This window comes from Neofelis nebulosa, chromosome X, assembly GCF_028018385.1.
Source record: "Neofelis nebulosa isolate mNeoNeb1 chromosome X, mNeoNeb1.pri, whole genome shotgun sequence".
Lineage (NCBI taxonomy): Eukaryota > Metazoa > Chordata > Mammalia > Carnivora > Felidae > Neofelis > Neofelis nebulosa.
In genome coordinates this window covers 58,254,677-58,278,473 of record NC_080800.1, presented here as the reverse complement: position 1 = coordinate 58,278,473, position 23,797 = coordinate 58,254,677, and the positions used below count along the sequence as shown (strand labels likewise).

The window sequence follows — 23,797 nt, the reverse complement described above, 5'->3', positions numbered from 1 at the left end:
ATTTGTGTGACCAAATATGTATTTCTTATAAATCACAATATCACAGGAGACTCATGAGAAATAAGTAGCCAGGAGAGATACTCTTCTTTCTGCACCAAGTCTGAGATTCTCATTGCCTACAAGGAGGCAAAAGCACACAAGACACAGCTATCACAGGCAGCCTAGTCCGGGAAGCCTCTTTGTCCCTATGGGCCCCAAAATCCCCACTCCCACCCAAAGACACTGGGAGGGAAGACAGAACCAGACATAGGACTCAGGACATAACATCCCAGTTCCAGGAAGCTTCTCTATCTCACAGACCCAAAACTCCCTTTCCCTTCCCAGACATTGGGCCAGCGTGAGGGGCATTGGTAGGGGAGCCCACTGTGCCCATTCTTGACTCAGAGACATCCAGTAGTAGGCCTGGGGAAACTCCTTCTTCCCCATCAGGAATCACCAGCAGGGACCAATGGGAGCCCCAGCACACCAGATAAACCAAACAAACTAAAATTATACCACAAAGTCTATGAAAATCAAACTGTGATTAGAACCCACAAAGTAAGTGAAGACTCTCATGTTAAACCTATTTTAGCCGTCTGCTAAAATAAAAGAAATAAATAGGACCCAGAGTATCATAACATGATAAATACACATCTATGTATGATACAGTAAAAAGTCACTCACCCTACCAAGAAAAAGAAAATAACTTGAAGGAAAAAAGACAAGCAATTGAGGCCAACGCTAGGCTGAATCAGATGTTCCAATTATTTGACAAGATTTTAGAGCAGCAATCAAAAAATGCTTCAAGAATCAATTACAAATTCTCTTGAAACAAATGAAAAAACAGAAAACCTCAACAAAGAAAAATAGAAATTATAAGAAGCAAATGGAAAGTATAGGACCGGATAATATAATGAGAGGGGGGAAAAAGATTGCTTGAGGGCTCAATAGTATAAAAGATAAGATAAGGGATAGAATCAGTGAACTTAATGGCAGAATTCATCCAATCTGAACAACAAAGAAATCACAGACTGAAAACACATGAACAGGGCCTCATGCATCTATGGGAAAATTACTAAAGATCCACAATTTGTATCATTGGAGTCCCAGAAAGACAGGTGAAAGGATGTGGGGTGGAAAGAATAGTTGAAGAAAGAATGGTTGAAACTTCCAAAATTTGGTAAAAGACACACATGCAGGAAACTGACTGGACTCTAAACAGGATAAACTCAAGAAAAAAAATCCATGCCAGGACACACTGTAATTAAAATTTTAAAAACTAAAGGACCCCCTGCCCTGCCCCAATCTAGAAAGCAGAAAGAAAAAATGACATTATTACCTACAGGGAAATGTCAATCCAAAGACCAAGGATTTCTATTCTGAAACCATGGAAGCTGGTAGAAAGTGTCACAATATTTTTCAAGTTTTAAAAGAAAACAGCTGTCAACCATGAATTCTGTATCTGGTGAAACTATCCTTCAGAGTAAAAGGGAAATAAACACATTTTCAGATGAAGAAAAACTACAAGAATTTATTGCTAGCCAACCCACCCTAAAAGGCTGGCCAAAAGAAGTTCTTTCCTTCTCAAAGAAAATGGTAACAGAAGGAACCTTGGAACATTAGGAAAGAAAGAGGAACAAAAGAAAGAGCAGAAAATATAGATAACACAGTGGACTATCCTTGTTCTCATGAGTTGCATAAATTGTGAAGAATTAGCTTCACAATTTCATTTGAAGCCAGCGCTCTATAAGCTAGTCTTTCTAGATAAGATTTGAACAGCAGATGTGGAAAGTGTTGGTGCATATAAATTAATCACTCAAATGTATGTATATAAATATAAAATATCCAATACACAATTACAAATGCCATTTCATCTTTCCACTACATCACTCTCTAAGCAGATAGGTTACTGATAGAACCAGCATGCAGACATTCAGTGCTGAAAAAAAGAAGTCTTAAATGAGAGCTTCAGAACTATGATTTCAGAAATGTCTCTTGCCTCAGAAATGATTCCTTTGATCTAGCCACAATTCATACAATAGCCGTTGGAAAGAAAAGTGTACAGTAATCTTAGTCTATACAAGTAGAAGTCTAATGACTGAATTAAAGGAAGGTACAATTCCATGGTACTCTAGGCTGGACAAATAATCTCTAAGGTATGAGGTTCAGTTCTGTATGCTCCATTTTTAAGGAGGAAATAAACAACCGAGGGTAGGTTCCAAGTATGGTTTCCAGAATAATAAAAATCCTGCAAATCACTTTTACAAAGAAGGAATGAAAAAATTGGGGATGTTTGGCATAAATGTAAAATTAAGAGAAAATAAAAGCTATCTTAAACATTAAAAGTACTGATCTGAAGAACAGAGAACTGAGTTACTCTGTCAGGCTCCAGGGGACAAAATTTCTGGAAGTCCTGTGAGATCTTGTCCACCTGCCATCATTAAGGTTGAAATTTCTCATCTGTAAAATGAAGAGAATGGATAAGACAATCTTCCAGTCCCTCCTACTCTAATAGTCCATGATTTTGTTATTACAAAGAATCAGACTTTAGCTCAACGTTTTTCCCACTAGCCACTAAATTTATCAAATAATGGAAAGAGCTGCCTCAAGAGAATAGTCAACAGACCATCCATGAAGATATTCAAGCAGAACACAGAATAATCTTGCAGGAATACTCTAGAAGGGATAGATACTTGCATAACGGGAGAGTAACAATATAGTGTATTGAGGAATGTAGTTCTGCAACCAGACTTGGGTGTGAAACCTGAATCTTCTTAACTATGTAAACCTGGGCAAATTAACCTCTCTGATTTATTTCCTCATTTATGAAATTTCAGATAACAATAGGATACTTCTGCAGGTAGAGAGAATTAAATTAAATGATGTACGTGGGTATTTATCATTGTGTATTGCATACAATAAAAACTCAATATATGTCTGATGTCATTACTGAATGGGAGAAGATAATCTTTAAAGTATCTTCTAATTATAAAAGCCTATGGGGTCCAGAAACATACTCTGGTAATAACACCAAAGTAGATGTAGGCCTTTTATAATGAAGAATCTCTTCTTCTACTGAGATTCATTTCCTGCTACCACAACAATGTGCCACTCAACAGGATCTACTTTTATTGGTAAGATACTTTTGGCCTGGTTGAGCTGGAGGCCTGATCCTCCCGATATGTAAGTGGCATTATCTGGAACATAGCAGGATTATAAAAGCTGGTGACAGTATATTAATTAGCATAGTCACAGGCTGGGCAGAAACCAAAATAAAAAGACCATCAATAGAGGAGCTAGTTACAATAACAGGACAGGGTAAACAAGCATGGGTTGTTACCACTAGCAAATTAGCTTGCATAAATTTACAAAAAATTTATACCAGATTTAAGATCAAATAGTCTAAAATCCAAAAATTTAAACGTAGTCTGAGAAAGCTTTATTGAGCCTGTTGCTACATCCAGGTGGGTCTTAGGAGGTAAGTTACTTTGATAAAGATTCCTTACAAATAGCTTGGCACTATGATAAGTACTTTACACACATCTCATTAAAACTTCACAACCACCCTGTTATCACATTTCATATGCATTTTATACATATGAAAATTGAAGCTCAGAGAAGTTGAAAATTTTTCCTAAGATCATATTGCTAGTAAAGTACATGAGTTGTCTAAAAGGAAGGTCTCTTGGGAAGGTATTCTCATCCATTCAGGAGTCATCACTGTCTGTATCCCAGAGGGGGGAAAAAGTGGCTTCTGGATGGGGTTCGGGATCTATTGAGATAAGAAGTCACTCCTGGGAACTCTACAGATACAGGCCTGGAGGGGATGGAATGCTTTCCTATCATCAACACTAGAATCATGATCATTTTTGATGAGGGAGCATAAGGCAAGCTGACAGGATGCAAACATCCCCCTGACCCAGGTGGGATATGTGTGATACTCCTCCACACTCCTGGCTGCCCAAGAACAAAGGAAAGGGGGAAACAAATGGTTAACTCATAGAGATCATTACCATGCAAGACCTAAGTCTCCATCACCCCTCCATAGTGGTGTGGGGAACAAAGGCAGAAGGAAATGGCAGATAGAAGTAAATTTCCTTATAACCTGCAGCCCATTGACAAATACTTGAGGCCGGCAGGGCAAAATGTTTCTCCAGGAACTCCCTAATGTCTTAATGCTAATGCTTTGCTAGAAGGAAAAACATCCTTAGCTTGACAATAACTAGGCCTCCAGTATTCTGTGAGTCTTCTTCAGCATATGAAAATCTCACTGGAAACTTCCCCTGGACTTTATCTCCCCCAATTCCATAGTATAAAACCAGTCTCTCCTCATGATCTGGGGGAAGCTCTTCCTGCTCATGAGTCCTGTCCCCATGCTTTAATAAAGTCACCTTTTTGCACCAAAGACATCTTCAAGAATTCTTTCTTGGCCGTTGGCCCCAGACCCCATGAACCCCACTATCTCCCCAAAACCTCATCCATTTTATGTTCTGCGTGTGTCAGGGTGGGCCACAGAAATCCAGTCATAACTTAGCCATTACCCTACTCTGCAATTCAAATTTTCCAGCTATGTTGATCATCCACAGGGTAAAGCCAGTGATAGTGCTCATGAGATACATGTTACCACAGCTAGCTAGACACATGTGAAGTGAGGCATTATCAAATGCTCCTCATTTCAGAAGAATGTAAAACATCTGTACCAAACACTGAGTTCATAATTGTGACAATAACTTTCAATATCTATTTGTAAAAAGGAGTCGCTCTTCATTGACTCAAAGTTTATTAGAAAAATGTTTTCCCAAGTTACTAGCAAGCAATGAGGATACACAACTATGGAAATTAGGCCAAAAGATACTCAGGAGAGAGACGACACAAATTCTAATGAAAGGAGGTAGACACTTTTAATAAAAAGTTAAATTGGATCAGAGGTACCTTTCTCCCCCACTCCCCCAGAGGTCCCTTTCTTTACTTAAATAACTTATATACCACAATTTAAAGGGAGTTTCGATAACTTTTATAATAGTACTAACTTATCATGAGGTTCATTAAAAGGTCATAATTATCTCTCAAAAATGCTAAAGTTATCTTAGAGATGGTGCTCCCCTTCAAGAAGAGAGATATTATCTCTACGGATATATATTTTTTAATGCTTATTTATTTTTAAGAGAGACAGAGTCTGAGCAGGGGAAGAGCAGCGACAGAGGGAGACATATTATCTGAAGCATGCTCCAGGCTCTGAGATGTCAGAACAGAGTCCAAAGCAGGGCTGGAACCCATGAACCACGAGACCATGACCTGAGCTGAAGTCGGATGCTTAACCGACCGAGTAAACCACCCAGGCACCCCATCTCTATGGATATTTGATAGGAAAATGAAATTACTACTGAAATGAGAAAAAGATGAAAATAATATAGAGCCTAGTTATTTATTATATAGGATCTCATTTGTGCTTTTAGAATCACCTACATTAAACTATCATTATTTCACCTGATTACATTAAGAAATTGGTGTGTCCCAAGGTCTTCATGAAAATGAATGTCAACTTGGTTTTATGGAAAGCAGACAATGCAGAAAAAAATATTTTTAGACATTATTAGAAAAAGTCGTTTCTAATGTTTATTAAATTAGACTAGTAACCAGAGAATAATGCAGTTAAACAAGGGTCAGCATAATGGTATAGAAAAAAAGTGTATGAGACATTGTTGAAAGACTACCATGAATAAGTATTGTACTAGAAATTTTACATGTTATTTCATTTAATCTTATAGTCAAATCTGTGAGGCAAGCCTCATTGCCCCATTTTATAAATGAAGCAACTGAGGCTCCAAGATGTTAAGAAACATGTAGCCAAGAGGGAAAAAAAATAATATAAAAATAGGGAGGGGGACAAAACAGAAGAGACTCATAAATATGGAGAACAAACTGAGGGTTACTGCAGGGGTTGTGGGAGGGGGGATGGGCTAAATGGGTAAAGGGCACTAAGGAATCTACTCCTGAAATCATTGTTGCACTATATGCTAACTACTTTGGATGTAAATTTTAAAAAATTAAAAAGAAAATTAAAAAAAAAGAAAAGAAAAGAAACATGAAGCCAAGAACACACTACCAGTGAGACCATTATATAGTGGTTACTTAGCTGCCTTCTAATTTTCAATTTGTTGCTTCCTTTATCAAAAGGCCATTTATATTCTTTGAAAAGATCAATAAACTTGACAAATGCTAGGCTGGTGAAGCAAAAAAAAAATGATCAAAGTACTAAAATTGGGAATGAGAGGACATTTCTAGTGACTGTACAGATATAAAAAATACTATAACAACTGTATGTATACAAATTAGATAACTGAGCTGAAATAGCCAAATCCCTAGAAAGACACAAATGTCCAAAAGTGATTGAAAAATAAATTGAATATCTGCATAGAACTATAGCAAGTAAATAGATTAAATTAATAATTAAAAAAGAGCCCACAAAGAAAAGCTTAGGCTCAGACAGCTTTATTGGTAAATTCTAATAAACATTCAAAGAACAATTAACACCCATCCTTCACAAAAACTTCGTGAAACAGAAGGCAAGAAACACTTCCCCACTTACTCTATGAGGTCAGTGTAACCCTGATAAACCAGGCAAAGATATCATGAGAAAGCTATAGACCAATATCTCAGGAATATAGGCATAAAATCCCAAAAAAAATACTACCAAACTGAATCCAGAAATGTATAGAAAGGATTTTACACCATGACCAAGTGGGACTTATCCCAGGAATAAAAGGGTTAACATCAGAAAATCAGTTAAAGAAATACACCATATATATAGAATAAAGGAAAAAGACATATGAATATTTAAAAAGCCATAAAAACATATTGACAAAATGCAACACCCTTTTGTGATAAAAACACTCAACCAATTAGGAATGTCAGAGAACTTCCTCAACTGGATAAAGGGTACTTGGGAAAGACCTAGAGTTAAGTTAATGTAATACTCAATGATGAATGACAGGAACAAGCCAAGGTTGTCTGCTCTCACCATTTCTACTCACTACTGTGGTAGAGATTCTGTTTATGAAATAAAGGAATTTTAAAAAAAGACATCCAGACTGGAAAAGAAGTAAAACTATCTCAGGGAACCTGGGTGGGTCAGTCAGTTCAGCATCAGACTTCAGCTCAGGTCATGATCTCACAAATTTGTGGGTTTGAGCCCCATGTCAGGCTCTGTGTTGACAGCTCAGAGCCTGGAGCCTGCTTCAGATTGTGGGTCTCCCTCTCTCTCTGTCCCTCCACCTCTCACACTGTCTCTCTCTCTCAAAAATAAATATACATTAAAAAAAACTATCTCTACCTGCAGATGACATGATGGTAAATAATGAAAATGCCAAGGAGTCCACAAAAAACTACTAGAATAAATGAATGTGGCAAGTTTACAAGATGAAAGATGAATATACAAAATTAGTTGTATGTCTATACTTGTAATAAACAACTAGGAATGAAATTTAAAAATTATACCATTTACAATACCATCAAAACCAAAATATACACAATAATCCAATTTAAAAATGGGCAAAAGAACTAAATAGATATTCTTACAAAGATGGTATACAAATGGCTAACAGGTACATGAATAGGTATTCAACATCATTAATCATCAGGGAAATGCAAATCAAAACTATAATGAGATGCTACTTCACATCTGCTAGAATGACTATTATCAAAAAGATAACAGGAGGAGGGGGGGTGGCACCTGGGTGGCTCAGTCGGTTAAGCATCCGACTTCAGCTCAGGTCACGATCTCACAGTCGGTGAGTTCGAGCCCTGCGTCGTTGTGGGGCTCTGTGCTGACAATGCAGAGCCTGGAGACTGCTTCAGATTCTGTCTCCCTCTCTCTCTGCCCCTCCCCTGCTCATGCTCTTCTCTCTCTGTCTCAAAAATAAATAAAAACATTTAAAAAATTATAAAAAAAAAGATAATGGTAAGAGCTGGTGAGGACATAGAAAAAAGGAAGCCCTTGTGCACTGTTGTTGGGAATGTAAATTAGTATAGCCACTGTTGCAAACAATATGGAAGTTCCTCAAGGAATTAAAAATAGAATTACCATGTGAGGAAGAACAAATACTTTTATCTATACTACACAAAGAAATCTACACATTCAATGCAATCCCTATCAAAATGCCAACAGCATTTTTAACTTTTAAAAAAAAATTTAAATTTTTAAAAAATGGAAGAAACAATCCAAAAATCTGTATGGAACCACAAAAGACCCCCAAATAGCCAAATAGCCCTGAATCTTGAAAAAGAAAAGCAAAGTTGCAGGCATCACAATTCTGGACCTCAAATTATATTACAAAGCTGTAGTAATAAAAAACAGTATGATACTGGCACAAAAACAGACATATAGGTCAATAGAACAAAATTGAAAACCCAGAAGCAAATGCCCAATTACATGGTTAATTAATCTTTGACAAAACAGGAAAGAATATCCAATGGAAAAAAAAGTCTCTTCAACAAATGGTGTTGGGAAACTGAAAAGCAACATGCAAAAGAATTAAACTGGTCCACTTTCTTATATCACGTCAAAAATAAATACAAAATGGATTAAAGACCTAAATGTGAGAGCTAAAACCATAAAAATCCTTGAAGAGTAACTTCTTTGACATTGACTGTGGCAACTTTCTTCTAGATATGGCTCCTGAGCAAAAATAAACCATTGGGACTACATCAAAATAAAAACCTTCTGCACAGAGAAGGGGTTAATCAATAAAACTAAAAGGCAAGCTACTGAATGGGAGAAAATATTTGCAAATGATATATCTTATAAAGGGCTCATATCTAAATTATATAAAGAACATACACAACTTAATACCCAAAAAGCAAATAATCCAATTAAAAAATGGGCAGAAGACATGAACACAGATTTCTCCAGAGAAGACATGCAAATGGCCAACAGACACATGAAAAGATGCTCATTATCAGTATCATCAGGGAAATGCAAATCGAAACTACAATGAGGTATCACCTCACACCTGTCAGAATGGCTAAAATCAACAACACAAAAAACAACAGGTGTTGGCAAGGATGTGGTGAAAGGGGAATCTTCTTGCACTGTTGGTGGGAATGCAAACTGGTGCAGCCACAGTGAAAAACAGAATGGAGATTCCTCAAAAAGTGAAAAATAGAACTACCCTATGATCCAGGAATTGCACTACTGGTTATTCAACCAAAGAATACAAAAATATTAATTCAAAGGAATACGTGCACCCTATGTTTATAGGAGCATTACTTACAATAACCAAGATACAGTAGCAACCAAGTATATACTGATTGATGAATGGATAAAGAAGACATGGTGTGTGTGTGTGTGTGTGTGTATGTGTGTGTGTGTGTTTGTGTACATACATACGTACACATACATACACACACACAATAGAATGCTAACTCACTCATAAAAAAGAATAAAATCTTGCCACTTGCAATGACATGGATGGAGCTAGAGAGTATAATGCTAAGTGAAGTAAGTCAGAGAAAGACAATATATGATTCCACTCATATGTGGAACTTAAGAAACAAATGAGCAAAGGGAAAAATAAAAGAGAGGGGCAAACCAAGAAACAGACTTTTCACTATAGAGAACAGATGGTTACCAGAATGGAGGTAGGTGGGGGGAAGGGTGAAATGGGTGATGGGGATTAAGGAGTGCACTTGTGATGAGCACTGGGTGATGTATGGAAGTGTTGAATCACTATATTCTACACCTGAAACTAATATAACACTGTATGTTAACTAGCTGGAATTAAAATAAAAAGTTAAAAAAAATAGATCATGTGATTCAGCAATCCTGCTCTGAGTATATATTTACAGGAAATAAAATCACCATCATGAAGAGATGTGCAACCCCCACATTCACAACAGCATTATTTACAAGAGTCAAGACATAAAAACAGCTTAAATGTCCTTCAATGGATGAATGGACAATGAAAATGTGGTGTGTATGATGTTATACAGAACATTCTATACATATAATAGAATGTTGTTATTCAGTCACAAAAAGAAGGAAATCCTGAGAAAATGGATGAACCTGAAGGGCATCATGCTAAATGAAATAAGTCAGACAGAGGAAGATAAATACTGTATGAACTCACTTACATGTGGAATCTAAAAAAACCCTCAACTCCTAGAAAAAGAGACTTGATTGGTGGTTGCCAGTGCCAGGGGAATTGTGGGGGGGATACAAACATCCAGTTAAAAGATGAATAAGTTTTGGGGATTGAATGTAGGATGGTGACTATAGTTAAAAATACTGTATTGTTTACTTGAAAGTTGCCAAGAGAGTAAATCTTATAAATTCTCACCACACACACCAAAAAAAAAGGTAACTATATAAGGTGATATAGGTGTTAACTAACCTTATTGTGGTATTTTGAAATATATGTATATAAAGTCATCATTTGTACACATTAAATGTACATAATTTTATATGCCAATTATAATAAAGCTACACATAAAATAAAATAAAATAAAATAAAATAAAATAAAATAACTTAGAAATAAATTTGACAGGGGTGCCTGGGTGGTTCAGTTGGTTGAGTGTCCAACTTTGGCTCAGGGCATGATCTCACAATTGGTGGGTTCGAGCCCCACATCGGGCTCTGGGCTGACACCTCAGAGTCTGGGGCCTGCTTTGGATTCTGTGTCTCCTTCCTGTTCATGCTCTGTCACTCTCCCTCAAAAATAAATAAACATTAAAAAAAGAAAGAAAAATAAATTTGACAAAAGATGTGTACAAGTTATGTCAAAAACTACAAAATATTGTTGAAAGAAAGTAATGAAGACCTCCGTGTTCACAGAGTAGAAGACCTAATACTGTTAAGATGATAACATTTCTGGGACTCCTGGATGGCTCAGTTGGTTGAGCCTCCAGCCTTTGGCTCAGGTCATGATCTCACCATTCATGAGGTCACACACAAGAGGCTCTCTGCTGCCAGCGTAAGGCCCACTTCAGATCTTCTGTCCCCTTCTTTCTCTGCCCCTCCCCCACTCTCACATACATTCTCTTTCAAAAATAAAATAAAACATTTTTTAAAGAGATGGCAACATTTCCCAACTTGATCTATAGATTCAACATAATCCCTATCAAAATCCCAGTCAGAATCTTTGCAGAAATTGTGAAGCTGATCTTAAAATTCATATGGAAATCCAAGGGGTACAGCAATTTTGAAAAATAAAGTTAGAGAATTCACATTTCCTGATTTAAAAACCCAGGGGAACCTGGGATGCTCAGTCAGTTAAGCATGTGACTCTTGATTTTGGCTCAGGTCATGATCTCACCATTTGTTGTAGCTGCACCTCAGGCTCAGAGCTGGCTGAGTGGAGCCTGCTTGGGATTCATTCATTCATTCATTCTCTTTCTCTCTCTCTGTGCCCCACCTCTGCCTGCAGGAGCTCTCTCTCTCTCTCTCAAAATAGATGGATAAATTAAAATTAAATTGGAGCACCTGGGTGGCTCAGTCGATTGAGCGTCCAACTTTGGCTCAGGTCATGATCTCACAGTCGTGAGTTCGAGTCCCACGTTGGGCTCTGTGCTGACAGCTCAGAGCCTGGAGGCTGCTTCGGATTCTATCTCCCTCTCTCTGACCCTCCCCCGTTCATGCTCTCTCTCTGTCTCAAAAATAAGTCATACAGAGAAAGACAGATACCATATGTTTTCACTCTTATGTGGATCCTGAGAAAACTTAACAAAAGACCATGGGGCAGGGGAAGGAAAAAAAAAGTTAGAGAGGGAGGGAGCCAAACCATAAGAGACTCTTAAAAACTGAGAACAGGGGCGCCTGGGTAGCTCAGTCAGCTGAGCATCTGACTTTAGCTCAGGTCATGATCTCACAGTTTGTGGGTTCAAGCCCCGCATCAGGCTCTCTGCTGACAGCTCAGAGCCTGAAGCCTGCTTTGGATTCTGTGTCTCCCTCTCTCTCTACCCCTCCCCCACTCATGCTCTGTCTCTAAAAAATGAATAAACCCTAAAAAAAATTTTTTTAATTAAAAAAAAATGAGAACTGAGGGTTGACGGGGGGTGGGAGGAAGGGGAGGGTGGGTGATGGGTATTGAGGAGGGCACCTGTTGGGATGAGCACTGGGTGTTGTATGGAAACCAATTTGACAATAAATTTCATATTAAAAAAATAAAAAATAAAAAAAACTTAAAATTAGATTAAAATAAATTTAATTTAATTTAAAAAACAATAAAAACTTACTACAAAGCTACAAAGTAATCAAGACAGTATGGTACTGGCATAAGGATAGACACATTTAACAATGGAACTGGTCAAAGGATAGACATACAGATTAATGGGGTACAGTTGAGAGTCCAAAACTAAACCCTTACACTTAAAATCAATTGATTTTCACTAACATGCCAAGACCATGCAATTCAATGGGGGAAAATAATAGTCTTTAACAACGGTGCTGGGACAAGTGTACACCCACATGCAAACGAATGAAATGGGATCCCTTATTCATACCATACAAGAATATTAATGGAAAATGGATAACAGACCTCAATGTAAGACCTAAAACTATGAAACCCTTAGGAGAAAACACTGGAGTAAAAATCCTTGTGAACCCATGTTAGGCAATAGTTTCTTAGAAATGACACCAAAAGCACAGCAGCAAAAGAAAAAAATTAATAAATTGGACATTATCAAAATCAAAACCTTTAAAAAATATTTATTTTGAGAGGGACAGAGCATGAACAGGGGAGGGGTAGAGAAAGAGAGGGAGAGAGAATCCAAAGTAGGCTCTGCACTGACAGCAGAAGGCCTGAAGCAGGGCTTGATCCCATGAACCAAGATCATGACCTGAGCCAAAATCAAGAGTTGGACGCTTTACCAACTGAGCCACCCAGGTGCCCCCAAATTAAAACTTTTATGCTACAAAGGACACCATTAAGAAAGTGAAATAACTCACAGAATTGGGGTCACAGATATATAAGGGACTCTTATCCAGATTATATAAATAACTCTTACTACTCAACAATAAAAAGATAGATAGCTTGGGTGGCCTGGGTGGCTCAGTCAGTTGGGCATCAGACTTTGGCTCAGGTCATGATCTCTTGGCTTGTGCATTCAAGCACCATGTCGGGCTCTGTGCTGACAGCTCAGAGCATCGAGCCTGCTTTGAAATCTGTGTTTCCATCTCTCTTTGCCCCCTACCCTACTCATGCTCTGTCTCTCTCTCTCTCTCAAAAATAAATATTTTTAAAAAATTTAAAAAATATTAATAGCACAATTAAAAAATAGGCAAAGAATATGCACAGACATTTCCCCAAAACAGATATACAATTAGCCAATAAGCACATAAAAAGATGCTTAACATCATTAGTCTTTAGGGAAATGCAAATAAAAATCACAATTGAGGGGCACCTGGGTGGCTCAGTAGGCTAAGCATCCGATTTTGGCTCAGGTCATGATCTCATAGCTTGTGAGTTCAAGCAATGTGTCAGGCTCTGTGCTGACAGCTCAGAGCCTGGAGGCTGCTTCAGATTCTGTGTCTCCTTCTCTCTCTGCCCCTCCCCGGTTGGTGCTCTGTCTCTGTCTCAAAAAATAAATAAAGATTAAAAAAAATTTCTTTAATCACAATTTAAATGCCACTTCATTGGGATGGATATAATAAAAAAGACAGATAATAACAAGTATTGGAGAAAATGTGAGAAAAATTGGAACCCTTGTATGTGGGAATGTAAAATGATGCAGTCATTTTGGAAAACAGTCTGGCAGCTCCTCAAAATGTTAAACACAGAGTTAGCATAGGACTCAGAAATTCCATTCCTAGGTATATAATCAAGAGAACTGAAAACAAATGTCCACACAAAAACATGTACACAGTTGTTCATAGCAGCATCATTCATAATTGCCCAAAGTGGAAACAATTCAAACATCCATTCACTGATGGATCAATAAACAAAATATAGAATCCATACAATGGAATATTCTTTCACCACAAAAACAATAAAATACTGATTGTAACATGGATGAACCTTTAAATAGTATGGTAAGTGAAAAAGAAAATAATAAAAAAAATTATATGATTCGATTTACATGAAATGTCCAGAAAAGTCCAAACTATAGAGACAGAAAGTACACTAATGGTTTTTGGAGGCTGGAGGAGAGGAAGATTAGAGGGAAATGGGAATGATTAGTTATATATACATTATATCTATATGGGGCTTTTTTGTGACTCTAAAATTGATTTTGGTGATGACTGCACAATTCTGTGAATATATTAAAACTCACTGTACACTTTACATGGGTGAAGTGTATGGTATGTGAATTTTAATAAAACTGTTGCTTAAAATAAAAGCAGTAATGAGTAAAACTGCTGGCACCATGTCATGGATGAAGGTGGGGCACCAAACTATACTACTGGCCATTATATTCTTTACTACAATGCACTTGGGGCAAAATAAATACCATCTCACTTAAGGATGCTTTTTGGTTTGGTTTCGTTGTCAAAGGAACCTTTATTAAAATATTTTCCTTTGCAGTGCTTAACTAGCTGGGCATTCCACTGCACCACTATTGATGTCATCTATGATGTCATGAGGGTGGCGGCCATCAACATTGCAGCTCACAGACTGGGCAGTGGCCAGAATCTCTTTAATGATTCCAGAGAGTTCCCTGGCTAACGATCGGATCGGTGCCGTATCTGTCGGGCAATGTTGACAGTCTCATCAAAAGTGATATTTCCACTGTTCTTAATGTTTTTCTGCTTCTTTCTGTCTGTTGGTGGTTCCTTGGGGGCTTTGATAATCACGGCAGAGGCAGAAGGTTCCACTTCAATCTGGGCCTGTCTGTTCTGAATGGTCAGTTTCACTGTAATCCTCAGACCCTTCCAATCACCGGTTGGCGATGTCATCACCAACCTTTTTTGGAGACAGACCCAGTGGGCTGACTTTCGGGGCCAGGGAAGACTTGGCACCGACTTTGTCACTGGTGCACCTCAGGAATATGACTTCGGTCTCTTTGGGGTAGAACTTAGGCAGCATGGTGGAGGCGGTTGGTGTCGGATGAACCCGGATTCGGGACCATCGAAGACTGTTGCACCGTCACCTCCTCTGAGCCGAAAGCCAAAAAAAGCTCACTTAAGGATGCTTTTGATGATGGGGCGCCTGCATGGCTCAGTTGGTTGGACCACTAACTTGATTTTGGCTTAGGTCATGCATGATCTCACAGTTTGTGGGCTCCAGCCCCATGTTGGGCTTTGCTATTGACAGCACAGGGAACCTACTTGGAATTCTCTCTCTCCTCTTTCTCTGTCCCTCCCCCCATTCGCACTCACGTTTTCTCTCTCTCTTTCAAAATATCAATAAATGAAATAAGTGTTAAAAATTTTAAAAAAAGAATTCTCTTGATGAAGCAGAAGACATTATAGTTTTTGTTCATTAAAATGTTTATGTTAACATGCATTGGGTTTATTATTATTTTTATTTACTTATAGGAGAACAGGAGTGCATTTGCACGTGTGTGGGGGCAGGGGCGCAGCAGAGGGAGAGAATCTTAAGCAGACTCCATGCCCAGCGCGGAGCCCCATGCGGGATTCAGTCTCCTCAATCTCACTACGGTGAGATCATGACCTGAGCTGAAATCAAGAGTCAGTCGTTTAACCGACTGAGCCATCCAGGTGCCCCTATTATTGTTATTTTTAAATAAATGAAAAAAAAATTTAAAGGCTATAGAAATCATAAAAACTTGTAATGCTACATAACATACTGCATCCTTCTGAACTGACTCCAGTTTGCTTGTGTAGTTTGTAGAAGTTAAGAACTCTTATCCTGCATTGGCAACAGTCAAAAATCTTCTTCTGCTTTTCTCAAGAGGGTAAAATATACATCACAAAAATATTTGGGTGGCAGTGTTAGGAACGTAATTTATCTTATTCTTAAAAATAAAGTTCTTTCTAAAATATACTGCTTAAGGTCTTAATTTTCAAAATTTGTTTCACTGTATCTTGAATTGTATAATATGTTGCAAGATGGCCTAAAATGCTAGTTCTAGATGTCACAGTTAATCCAAGTTTTTAAATTATTCTTCCAAATTATCTAGGTCATAAATCTATTCATTCAAATATTTATTGTACTCATTTTTATGTCACAAAGGCCCAGATATTACCAGCTAATAAAATACAATATTTGAATAAATGTTCCCATGAAATTATTTGCTGTAATCTTGCTACAACACAAAAGATATTTGCTAACTGGCTCCAAGGGAGAGTAAAAAATTAGTTGAATAATTTATTTCAAATATAAGAGCTGTTCAGTATTAAAGTACTTTTAAAATTAAATTTTAGTTTACTCCATTATTCAGAAACACATTAGTTATAAATGATTCCATTTCAGGAAATTTTCTTGGCTCTTTCTCTCCCTGGGTAGTCACTGAAAAGACTTTTAGGAAAATGAAAGTTTTCAGAAAAAAAGTTTAAAAAGTAATGAATATTGCCAAACAGTCGCTTCTGTGTTCCAGTATCCATATATAAACTAAATAAAACAAAACCAAGAGGTTTAAAATTGAAAACTTTCCAAATTAAAGACTTCTTTCCATTTTCATTTCCCAAGCTTGAGTTCCAAGTTCTTATCCAATCTCCTTCAAGTTTTGGCTCTCTCAGCATTCTGTTGGGTACAGCATCTAATAAAATTCCAGGCCACATTCACTGAATAAATGAGCAAAGCTAAACAAATGGCATTCCTTATCAAATAAACACTAACATGATTGAGCATACAGCATTTTAGTCAACTTCTGCTCTATAATCATATTTCCTATGTTATAAATGTAGAGTGAATGAACAATTCATTTTTATGGATTTACTGCTTCATGCTGCCTCTCCACTATTTTTCAATTTTAGTTAGAGGAACCTCAACAAGAAAGTATATACTAAATGCAGGGAAACCTTGATTATCTATAACCTGTCAGGCATGAATTATCCAAGTTGTCCACCTAGTTAAAGTCTTATGACCTTATAAACAAACCATTTTTAATTTAATTTGATGGGTAGGAATCTAAACACAATACTCACTGCTTATTTTCACAAATAGAATATGTGGATGATCAGAAATTAATCATTTTTTTATGAATTTGGGTCATTATTATGAATATCAATTACTATATTATGTTATAACACACCAATGCCCTGAAGGCCTATTTAAGCAATATAGAGCTATTAGTCCCACACTGCTGTGAGTCCTTGGCCTGTTTTTTTGGTTTTGCTGTCTCCTTCCTTACAGTCAGCTGTACCTCCCACCTATCTTCTATGAGCCTTTGTAACATTTCTAAATTGCCTCTCCATAGCTGTTGGCTGGAAAATCTGATAATCATGATTTAAGCAAAATGATGAGTAAATAAATTATGAGTGAGGATTTGAGGAGCTTACCCTATAAAGTGCATGAGCTTAAGTGCATGGATTTTGTGACACATACTTTATCTGCACAAAGCCTTTTTTCTTCATCCTAGTTCTTTGGGGAAGTCACTAGACCACTGAATTCTAGCTGTATGATACCATATTTGATAAAACCTCCCTTTTACCATTGGAACAATTTACAATCTGGCACAAAGTCCTTAGGCAGTAAAAACAAGGTTTGATTAAGATAAATCTACTCCTTCTGCAACTGAAGATAAAAAAAAGTATAGTCTTTCTAAACCTGAACACTTAGGATACCTAAGAGATAAATTGCATTGTGATTTAACGCTTTGGAAGCATGACTAAGAAATCTGAAATTTCATATAAAACTAAGGATATAAATAAGAGAACAAATTCAATTCAATCAGCAAATGTTTATTCAGCATCTAGCATATTCATGGCATTATACTAGACACTACAGGGGATATAAAATGAGTAAAACACAGTCCGTGCTTTAAGAACTTAATATCTAGTAGGCAAGATTAGATACAAATGACTAAGATAAAAGGCAAAGAAAGGTAAGGGATGTAAGAAATACATAAACAAGATATAATGGGAGTTCAAAGAAAGAAAGAGATTTAGTTTTGGGAGAAGGATCAGAAAGTAACAGAGTTCCATGGAATAAATGGCATTCAGGATGAGCCTTACAGGTTGGATGGGTTTTTAAGAGAACAGGAGGAAGAGGCAACAGTAGTCGGCATCTCAAGCTGAGGCAAATGCAGTCATTCATTCCACAAATATTTACTGAGCGTTTCTTATGTGTCACTACTGTAGTTACTGGGGATAGATACAACAGTGAACACAACAAAAATTCCCGCCTTTATGGAGCTGATATTAAGGTGGTGAGGGCGATGAGATCGTGGGAGAGGAGAATGAGAATAACCAAAAATAGTAACTAATAACAGCAGTAACAGTTAACACATCAGAGCACTTGTAGTAGGCACTGTTTAAGTGCTTTACATATAAAATCTTTTCATCCTTGGGGCACCTGGATAACTCTGTCGGTTGAGCTTCTGACTTCATCTCAGGCCATGATTTCATGGTTTGTGCGTTTGAGTCCCGCATCAGGCTCTGTGCTGACAGCTCAGAGCCTGGAGCCTGCTTAGTTAATATTCTGTGTCTCCCTCTCTCTCTGCACCCCACCCCCCACCCCGGCTCCTGCTCTATCAAAAATGAGTGAACGTTAAAAAAAAATTAAGGGGCGCCTGGGTGGCTCGGTCGGTTAAGCTTCCGACTTCGGCTCAGGTCATGATCTCACGGTCTGTGAGTTCGAGCCCCGCATAAGGCTCTGTGCTGACTGCTCAGAGCCTGGAGCCTGTTTCAGATTCTGTGTCTCCCTCTGCCTCTGCCCCTCCCCTGTTCATGCTCTGTCTCTGTCTGTCTCAAAAATAAATAAACGTTAAAAAATTAAAAAAAAAATTAAAATCTTTTCATCCTCAAAACATCTCTCTGACGTAGATTACTATTACCCCCCCCCCATTTTCAGATAGAAAACTAAGACACAGAGGTGAAATAAACTGCCCAAAAGCACACAATGAGAAATGGAATCACAAGTCAAACCTGGGGTGTCCATGCTGTAGACTGTGATCTTACCCATTATCGTATACCATATAAACATGATCTACAACATGTTAAGCACTATATTCAAGGAGCAGTAAGCCAATTACTTGGAATATATAAGGGAATAGTAAAGGACAGAGCCGATGAAATAGGTTATGCTTATACTATGGAAGGCCTGGAATATAAGACAGAAGAGTCTGTCTGCTGAATTAAATGCAACTGGAAGTCACTGAAGATGATCATATGATTAATGCCTCACTTTATAAAGGATGAACTGGAGTGAGGAGAAAGGCTAGGAGAGGAGATCAGATTTACCACTGAATATTTTTATTAAGATTATTGACATAGCCCTGGTGAAAAGTAATCAAGGAAAATAACATAATGTAACCTAACAGGTAACATGACATAATAATTTATGACATAACAATTTATGGGAGTTCCAAGAAACTAGAGATAAAATGTGTGCGCACACATGTGCACACACACACACTACTGAAAACCACATTCTCTTCCAGTTCAGGCCAAAACCTTGGAGGCATTTTTGACTCCTCTTTTTCCTCTCATATCCCATATCCAATCAAAAGCAAATCCAGAATCCAACAATTTTCACCACTTTCACTACCACTACCCTCATCCAAGCCATCATCAATGCTCACCTGGCTTAATGCAATATCTCTTTACTTAGTCCCTGTTTCCACCCTTACCCTACTACAGTCTAGTCTCAAGCCAACAGCCAGAGCTTCCCTAATAAAAAAGTCAAATCAGGTTGCTCCTTTTCTCAAAACTATCCAATGGCTACCCATTTCACTCATGGTAAAAAGCCAAAGTCTTGGGGCACCTGGGTGGCTCAGTTGGTTAAGCATCTGACTTCGGCTCAGGTCATGATCTCACAGTTTGTGAGTTCGAGCCCTACATTGGGCTCTGTGCTGACAGTTCAGAGCCTGGAGCCTGCTTCAGATTCTGTGTCTCATTCTCTCTCTGCCCCTTGCCCACTTGTGCTCTGTCTCTCTGTCTCTGAAATTTATTATTTCAAAATAAGTGAAAATGTAAAAAACAAACAAACAAAAAAACCCAAAGTCCTTACAATGGCCTACAAAGCCCTACATGGTCTGGCCTCTCCATTTACGTCTTTGACCATACCTCCTACTACTCTTTGTTTTATTCACTCAGCTTCATCCCACTGCCACTTTGCTATTTCTGGAACACATGTCTCTTCCATCTCAAGGTCTTCCACTTGCTGGGCCTTCTGCCTGGAATGCTCCACTTTTGCCCTTCCATATCTGTCTGGCCCTTTCCTGACCTCCTTCAAATCTCTGCTTAAATGTCAATTAGCTCTCTTAGAGTATACCATATCAAATTGTGCACATATACACATTCTGTCCCAATCTTCCCTATCTAACTTCCCTAATTTTTCCCTATAAAACTTTCATTATGTGATGTTCTATTTTACTTATCTGCTTGTGTGTCTTCCTCCATTAGAATATCAGCTAAAAGATGGCCAAGATTTTTGTCTGGTGTGTTCACTGCCATGTCCTTAGTGCTTTGAATGGTGCCTGGCATGTGACAGTTCTCAATAAGTATTGAATAAATGAATGAATGAACAAATGAATACATTAATGAATTCAGGAAAAACTAAGTGACAGAAACATGGACACTGCAAAATTAGAATTTATATAACAGGGCAAGGCAACTGATGTGATAGATTGAGCAAGGAAGCAAAAATGATCAAAATGTCTCCATGGTGTCCAGACTCCAGGGATAGCAGTAGCATTATCAGAGATAAAATAGAGGAAACTGATTGGAGAGGGAAAATTAATTCATTGTTAGACATGATGACATATGATATGGGAGCATTAAGGAGAGATCAAGCAATGCAAGTCTAGAGCTTAAGAAAGAGGTCAAAACTAAAGATATAGAGATAATAGTGTTGAAGCAGATAGAATTGAACCTTGGGAAAGGCTACATTTAGGAAGTTCAATAAAAAAAAAATCAGGGAGGTAGAAAGAGAGCCAAAATAATGTCATATCATCAAGACAAGAGAGAAGAGACTTTCAAGAAAGTGATAGTAAATCAGTATTAAATATTGCAAGAAAAGTCAAGAGGGTTGATTTGGTAATTAGGAAATTACCAAACGACCTTTGAGAAGAGGTGTTTCATTGAAGTGGCAAGGGTAGAAGCCAAATTCTAAGGCATTTAAAAATGAAAGGTACAATTCTTTTAGTAGGCTTAATAGCGTAAAAATGTTCATAGTCTTTTGTCTAATAACCCCACTTTTTGGAATTTATCTCAAAAAATGGTTCAACAAAAGAATGACAGCAAACAAATACATGAGCACAGGAAGACATACATTTCATTGTCAGTCATAATAAAAAATTATAAACTATTAGAAATATCCAACTATAGGAAAATAGTCTAGTAATTGATGATCTGCTAAAATAATAAAATACTTGTTAAATATAAAGAATATGAAGAAACAGGAAATGTTTCATATGTTAGGTAGAAAAAATCAAAATGTAAATTTAAAACATATACCATTTATTTATTTGACATTCAATTATGGAGCACTCCCTAATATTACACACACATATTACATTATACAGTGGCAGATAAAACAGGCCTTTTATCCTCATAAGACTTAATAGTCTGATCAAAACTGTGAAAAAATATATACATACATGCAAACAGAGAAAAGTATACCCTCAAATGACAAAAGTTGTATGTTACGAAGGTAGGATGACTCTCCAATATATTTCCCAACAATACTTTTTCAAGAAAAACATATTTCAAGAAAAATAGCGATCTCCAATAAATAAAGAGGAAAGTAAATATTTATAGCAATGAAAGGAAGAAGAGAGTTGAGAAGGTAGCTTTAGGAGAAGCAGGTTTTGAGGAAATGTTTTTTTAGAAAAGGAAACTTGAGCATGTGCCAAGACAAAGGAGATAGCAGAGAAGCAGAGATTGAAAATTCACACATCTTTCTTACTGCTATGGCTAATTTAACATATCCATTCTGAGAGCTCTTCAAATTCCTTGGAGAATAGAGGTTGAATAGCCTAGAATGCCCATCCTAGACCTGACATTTAAATGTGTCTCTTGTGGGGCGCCTGGGTGGCGCAGTCGGTTGAGCGTCCGACTTCGGCCAGGTCACGATCTCGCGGTCCGTGAGTTCGAGCCCCGCGTCAGGCTCTGGGCTGATGGCTCGGAGCCTGGAGCCTGTTTCCGACTCTGTGTCTCCCTCTCTCTCTGCCCCTCCCCCGTTCATGCTCTGTCTCTCTCTGTCCCAAAAATAAAATAAAAAACGTTGAAAAAAAAATTTAAATGTGTCTCTTGTGAACGCTAATAAAGATCCCATCCTCCACCTAAAAAAAAGCTTGATCCAGATAATAAATTTCATAGTAAAACTACTAAACATAGAGAAAATAGTTACTGAACATTATTAGCTCCCATGAATTGCCTCAGACTATAGAATGTATCCAACCTTACTTCACAAACTGACTCTAAATGATTTTTTTAATAGATTAAAAATTTGCTGGGTGTCAGGTGTATTTTTATTACCATTTAAAAGGAAGATAACTTAAGGAAAGTGTGGTATAGCACATCTAATGCACCGAGACTTCTCAGTTCCTTAACCTCTTCATCTCCAATGACTTTCTCTTCCATTCCATGTCAGCCACCCACACCCCACACACACACCTTGGAAATTATCATCACCCTTTACCACTCCAAAATCACTAATTCAAACGTGACACTCTCTGACCACAACCTTCAAGGTTGCACCCCAATGTTTATAGCAGCACTATCAACAATAGCCAAAGTGTGGAAAGAGCCCAAATGTCCATCGATGGATGAATGGATAAAGAAGATGTGGTATATATATATAATGGAGTATTACTCGGCAATCAAAAATAATGAAATCTTGCCATTTGCAACTACGTGGATGGAACTGGAGGGTATTATGCTAAGTGAGATTAATCAGAGAAAGACAAAAATCATATGACTTCACTCATATGAGGACTTTAAGAGACAAAACAGATGAACGTAAGGGAAGGGAAACAAAAATAATATAAAAACAGGGAAGGGGACAAAACAGAAGAGACTCATAGAGAACAAACTGAGGGTTACTGGAGGGGTTGTGGGAGGGGGGATGGGCTAAGTGGGTAAGGGGCATTAAGGAATTTACTCCTGAAATCATTGTTTCACTATATGCTAACTAATTTGGATGTATGTAAATTTTTAAAAAATAAAAAAAAATTTAAAAAAGACTAGTCATTAAGGGCTCTTGGTGGCTCAGTCGTTGAGGGTCCAACTTCAGCTCAGGTCATGATCTCACGGTTCATGAGTTGAAACCCTGCATTGGGCTCTCTGCTGTCATCGCAGAGTCTGCTTCAGATCCTCTGTCCCCCTTTCTCTGCCCCTGCCCCACTCGTGCTCTCTCTCAAAAATAAATAAAACACTTAAAAAAAAGGCAAGTGATTAATGACCTAGCAATTCTTATTGCTTCCCAATCAACCATGAAGAACTCTGATGGCTGTCAAAAAACTGTCACCTCCTAAAATACAATTTAAGAGCATGTGTTTCTTGCAAGCCCTGAGACTATTCAAAGCTACAGATTGGGGCGGGTGAGTAGAGAAATGTGGAGTTAGTCTCAACTTATTAAAATGTTTTTCAGATCTCAAGACAGTCTTTACTTTTAAAATGTTTTTCAATGGAGGGTCGCCTGGGTGGCTCAATCGGTTAAGCATCTGACTTCGGCTCAGGTCATGATCTTGTGGTCTGTGGGTTTGAACTCCACATCAGGCTCTGTGCTGACAGCTCAGCCTGGAGCCTGCTTC

The 23,797-nt window shown here is 37.7% G+C and overlaps 1 protein-coding gene and 1 pseudogene across 5 annotated transcripts in view; both read right to left on the bottom strand.

The window, feature by feature from the left end:
- The window catches only part of EDA (ectodysplasin A), a 402,767-nt gene that overhangs the window by 327,633 nt on the left and 51,337 nt on the right, over nt 1-23,797 (bottom strand). The gene's annotated exons all lie outside the window — the stretch shown is intronic.
- On the bottom strand, nt 13,963-15,287 carry LOC131502984 (large ribosomal subunit protein uL11-like; annotated as a pseudogene).